General features: G+C 47.5%; 1 protein-coding gene across 4 annotated transcripts in view; it reads left to right on the forward strand.

Moving 5' to 3' along the window:
• The first annotated feature begins 3,101 nt into the window (after positions 1-3,101).
• Positions 3,102-5,929, forward strand: part of MICAL3 (microtubule associated monooxygenase, calponin and LIM domain containing 3) — a 201,239-nt gene continuing 198,411 nt past the window's right edge. For all 4 annotated transcript variants that reach the window (XM_023517064.1, XM_023517065.1, XM_023517066.1 and 1 more), the window contains exon 1: positions 3,102-3,189. The gene's annotated coding sequence lies outside the window, so the exon portion shown is untranslated. The remainder of the gene's footprint in view (positions 3,190-5,929) is intronic.

Below are 5,929 nucleotides of genomic sequence, written 5' to 3' on the forward strand. Positions count from 1 at the left end.
GCCTAAGAATTTGGGGTTGCTGTCAGCTGTAATGCCATGGCACTCTACTGAGGGCAACAAAATGAGACTCTGTCTCAAAAAGAAAAAGAAGAGCTTATACATTTCACAAGGGGATGGGATCTTGTCATGCACTTTCTGAGGCGCCTCAGGCTGATTCATTTCTTACCAATGTGGGTCTGATGTTTATCACCATCCACTCAGTAAGTAGAAGTATCCTGCTCAATCCATCAGGATAACCCCACACAACCTAACAGTTCTTTGCTTGTAGTGAGTGCTCAATAAACGTTTGAATGCATAAATAAAGCAGCCAGATAAGCAGAGACATTTTAGAGCTCTCTGGGGATAAGAAAAGACAGGAGAGCTATGGGAGGGAGAATTAACTGGATAGTCCAGGGCTGAGCCAGGCAATGAGCAACTCAGGGGTATTGGCTTCAGAATTACATTGTTCAGGTTTCTTAGTCAATATGAAGTTTGCTGCCCCCACACTATTTTGCTAGCATATCTACCCCTGTGAGGATGTCCACAGTTTAAAAAGAATGAAATCATTAGCCCATCATTTTTAGAGCTGTGCTACAACTCTCATTAGAGCAGGATATTTTACTAAACACCAAGTTGAGAACTTTGCCAAACTGATTGGCAGCAGCACTGTACACAGAAGTCCCTTCTTCGTAATCACGAGGCTGACTCTAAGCACCCCAAGCAGTTCCATCAAGCAGCGGAGAGCAGTTTTCGTGGCCCTTTGCTATTGAATTTTGCAGAAATGTCAAAGGCACAATCTCATTGGCAGTATATAACCAACAAACTACTAAAACGTCCACAGTGCTTCTCACTCTTCATAAGTCTTCCTTGACTTGCTTTTTACCCCATTGTAAGCACTTCTTGTGCTATACTCCCTGAATGCCATGGCTTTTGCTATTCTGTATTTGTTTCCTTGTTGCTTATAATTGTTCTCTAGTTGTTACATGTAAAAAGATTGCCTTTCACTCACCCAGCAAGGACTGCAGTGGAAAGAATGTACAACTTGGAAAACTAGGCACCATGATTTACCAGCCTTGTTCCTTTAGCCAAACTGCTCATGGTATCTGAGCTGTAGTTTCCTTCCTTGTCTGTAAACAAATGAATACTAACTCTCCTCACATGACTGTTTTGAAGCAGAAATGATATTAGAGGTATAGAAACAACTGTAAAACAGGATATAAGTGTATGATTTATCTTTTGTATGAAATGCAGTAGATTTTCAAGAACTTGGAGATAGTCTTGCATTGTGGGGTTAGGAGAGTGAGACCTTCATGTACACTTGGGAAAATCAGTTTCTCTAAGCCTTAAGATAATAATGAAACTTCATAGAGTTGATATGAGGGTGAAATAAAAGAATGCACGCAAAGCACTTCTGGACAGCACCTAGCACCTAGTAAGGCCTTAATAAATGTAAGCTGCTGCTGCTGCCTTCTAATGAGAGAAGGAAATATGTCAATAAGAAATGTATATTGGGGCACAGAGCATGGAAAATTAGGGTTATGGTGGGCCAGACACAGCATAGAAATGGGAGCTCTATAAGCTGGCAGTTTCTGGCATTCAATCTGGGAAGCCTTCATGGAAGAACTGGACTTTTTGGAACTCTTTGGATTAAAGTTGGAAGATGAATTTTCTGGTTGGAAGTGGATCTGTTAGAAAAGTTATCCCAACCCAACCACCTGATATAATGTAGAAGCAGGTTGAGTGAGGGTGGGGTGACCAGATGATAGGAGGTGGGGAAGTCTGAAATAAAGAAGGTTGGTCTAAAACTTGGTAGCCAAAATGTAAGCCTCACTGCCCTGTGTAAAGCTCTAAAACAGAGCAGACTGGGCTCCCATGGAGTGTTTGGAAGGTCTCCAGGTTACCATGTAGTGGGCCTGAAAGGACAATAGGCCAGGCATAGTTGTATGGTGTATTATAGGATTCAGATAGGGACAAGCACTTTAGCAGCTCTAAGGAGGGGTGACGAGTGGGATTTGTTGCTGAAAGCAGGAATGCTGAATAGTTCAACAGGTGAATGAATTATTAATTGAAGCTTTGTCTGATTGTGAGGAGGAAGGGAGAAGGAAGAGGAAGAGTGACTCTTAGAGGACTAGAAATTTTGAGACACTCAGCAGTTAGGGGTTGTCTCTATACAGAAGAAGAATGCTCTTCTTTAAGAGATGAGGGACCCAGAAAGAATGTTGCATTTGCTTTTACAAAAAGTGGGGTTGGTATTGTCACTATAAAGATTTTGGTGTCAGAAAATCTATCTTTTGACCAAAGTTCTATAAGATGGTGGTTTATGCACCAAATTGAAAAATATATGTAGATAATTGGTAATCCCGTGCAAAGGGTGATAGGCTCACAAATCTGAGAAGGGCTATTAGAGATCAACTGCAGTCCAATCAATATCCTCGTTGGACTGGACGAGGAAACTGAGGCTAAGTGTTGGAGTTACCTGTTCAAGGTCAGGCACATATATCTTGTTCAATTCTTACTATATTTTCTTTTAGCTCCCTTCTCCAAAAATTTGTAGTTCCCTTAATCTCTTTGTTTCCCATCTGCCTGGGGTCCGACAGAAAGTCCTCATTATGTTTTCTGGCGGCTAGAGAGCAACAAACAAGTCCCCTTTAAACGCCTCCTCTCTTCTGGCCATCTGGCAAGCTTTGCTTTGCCCACCGTGTTCCCCCATTGGCCATTTCGTGTGGCTTCTCGCCCCCTTCCAATATTCCCAGCCAATCAACTCTTCCCTCTCTTATTCCGCCGCTGTTTAGTGGACTGTACCATATGGACCGTGCGGGGGTCGGAGAGGAGAGAGGGCGTGGCGACTGTTTATTTCTTTACCTTTTGCATATGATCCATGAAATTCTGGCAAAATCTAAACATGCACGTAGCAACGGCGTTCCTGAAGACGAAAGCCATGTGCTAGTCCCAAAGGCACACTGAGATGGCCCACCCCCGAGGTCGGGGTCCCATGGTTGGGCCTGGACGGCTGCAGCCCCCGCCCTTCCATGTGCCCGCCCAGCCACCGGTGGCGGCGCCGCTGCTCCTGCTGCTGCTGCTGTTGCTCGCGCCGGACGCTGCGGACTGGCGCGTTGGGGTCGTGTGGCTGTGGGTCCCGGAGCGGGGCTGGGCGGCCCACGCGGGTCGCCAGACGCCGGGGCCGAAGGAACACAACAGCATGAGGCGGAGGTGAGGACTGGGCTTCGCGTCCGCGTCCGGCCCAACCGCCCCTGAGGAGCCGCATCCCAGCGGCGCCGAGAGCGCTGGGCTCCGGAGCCCGGGCTGGACCCCAGGGGTGGTTGTGGAGCGGACGGTAGCCCGCCGCGCCGACCTGTGGCTGAAGACCTCCCGCCTGGGCAGCCCTCAGTGCTGCGGCCGCGCCGTGGGCACCTGGCGCCTCCTTCCGGCAGCCCCTTCCAGCCGGTTCGCTGGCGGGCTGAGGCGACCGCGAGGAAGCCCCCTTCCGGGCCCGCGGCCCTCGCCAGCCCTGTCCTTGAACTCAGGGGTTGGAGGTGCGGGCGGGTTTGGCGAGCGGGTCCCAGAATTCCTGGGCAGACTGGCGCCAGGGAAGCCGAGGGGGCTCCCGCTCTTAGTGGGGGTCGGGAGAGTGCTGGGGAGGCTTCTGGGGTGGGGCAGAGGCGGCTTGTATGGACCCGGGTCCTTAGGTCCGTCCTGCCGCTGGAGCCCCAACCTTTGGTGGGACCCTGTCCCCTGGTCCAGGTCTGGAGCCTGGCGTGCGCCGTGAGCGTGAGTTGATGGGGCCGTTATGGCAGGTGACCCCGAGAGAGCCCAGGAATGTTTTTAAATTTCTGGTAGTGGTGGTGGTAGCTGAGTGAGGTGATAGCAGCCACGCACGGCTCTTATCTAAGGGCCGCCTCCTTCCCTGCCTGCCAGACAAGCTGGTAGCACTGTTGGAGGGCTCCGTGGTATGTTGGAAATTAGGTTTAGAAATCACCTTGAGGAGCCCTACCCAGATCGGGGCTTGTCGGGTGTTAGCAGAAAGCCAGACGTAGTGAGAGCCTCAGCTTTGCAGGTTTCTGGGTTTCTGACTTGTCAGCTTGGGGCGGATGGCATCGTCAGCTCTTTTGACAAGTGTGTGTTGGGAGAAAGGGGTCTCTCAGGTCCCCCAGGCAGGCAGGCCCTCTGTACTGCATCCGAGTAAGGCGGCATAGACCATTCCTGTATCTTGTCTGATCTCTGTTTTGAGTCTGAACGCAAAGTATTTCCAAGAATACAAACCACATTCACATTTCTTTTAATCTTGATATTTAATGAAGGCATTAATTGTAGTTTGCAAGAAATGGGTCAGTGCAGAAGAATGGATGTGAACTGTGGACAGTGTTTTTGTTTTGTTTTGGTGAGATGGAGAGAATGGCGTTTAAATATCAGGACCCCAAAGTGCATTTTTATCCATCTGACAGTTTGCTACATAGACAATCATTTAAGTTGATGGCTTGTACCTTATAGGTGAGAATGAGTTAAGTTTTATGGTAAGAAACACATCTTACTATAAACGCCTGCAGCCAGCAGGGAAGCTTCCCTTTCTCACGCTGGCCACACAGATGCCAGTTCATCTTGTGGTCACCTTCTGTGAGTACATCTTTGAAGGGCCTTTAAGAGAATATTATAAATTCTATATTTGATTGCTAAATGTGCTACTCAGGTCAGAAATTCGATTGGGATTGTTTTACCCCTACAGTGAGCTTTATTTTTTTGCTCCAGGTTGTAAAAGTTTTTAATCTTTTTAACAGTGTATTAAATAGCATGAGTTAATTTCAGAATTATGGGAAAGACATGGTTTGGGTATTCCTCTTGTAAAGAATATTTCAAAACCTGGATGTGTCCTCAGCCAAGGCTCTTTTTTGTGTTTACAACACAAACACTGAAATGTCTAAAACTGGACTGCAGATTATGACTGCCCCCTCCTTGCTCACCCATTTGGGATGATCCCCATTTAGTGGTGTTTATTTTATGGTGTTACCAGGTGTGGGAGAGAAAATGGGCTTTGGAAATAATGTATGTAAAGTAATTAGCACAGTACTTGGTGTATAGTAGATATTCAATAAGTATATGTAAATTTTTCCTTTCCTCCTTGGGTTTGAGACACCTGGGGATGATGAAATTGGATTCAGTTTTGGTTGCACGCACCATTTATAAATTGGGAAGATTAGCACCTCTACATTCTTCTACTCCAACTTCCAGCTCTGGACATTCTTTTTTTGGAGATGGAGCCTCAAGCTGTTGCCCTGGGTAGAGTGCTGTGACGTCCCAGCTCACAGCAACCTCCAATTCCTGGGCTTAACTGATTCTCTTGCCTCAGCCTCCCAAGTAGCTGGGACTACAGGCATCCACCACAACGCCTGGCTATTTTTTGGTTGTAGTTGTCACTGTTGTTGGGTGGGCCTGGGCTGGATTCGAACCCAGTAGCTCTGGTGTATGTGGCTGGCACCTTAGTTGCTTGAGCTACAGGCAGCCGAGCTCCAGCTCTGGACATTTTAAGGTTGATTAAAAATGAAACTCATTACTTGGACCTAGAAATAAAAATAAGGAATAATTGAGCTCTTTCTCCTGGCTCATGTGTTGCATTTTATTTATTTATTTTTAGGGAGAGTCTCACTTTGTCTCCCGTGGTAGAGTGCTGTGGCATTATAGCTTACAGCAACCTCAAACTCTGGGGCTCAAGCGATTCTTTTGCCTCAGCCTCTGTAGGAGTAGCTGGGACTACAGGTGTCTGTCATAACGCCTGACTATTTTTAGAAACAGGGTCTTGCCCTAGCTTAGGCTGGTTTTGAACCCATGGGGTCTGGCTGTAACTCAGGTTGGTTTCGAAACAGTGAGCTCAGCCATCCACCCACGTCGGCCTCCCAGAGTGTTAGGATTACAGGTGTGAGCCACCACACCAGGCCCTATGTGTTGCATTTTTTTTTTT

Source organism: Otolemur garnettii, unplaced genomic scaffold (assembly GCF_000181295.1).
Source record: "Otolemur garnettii isolate 467f Iridium unplaced genomic scaffold, OtoGar3 scaffold00104, whole genome shotgun sequence".
NCBI classification, from domain to species: Eukaryota; Metazoa; Chordata; class Mammalia; order Primates; family Galagidae; genus Otolemur; species Otolemur garnettii.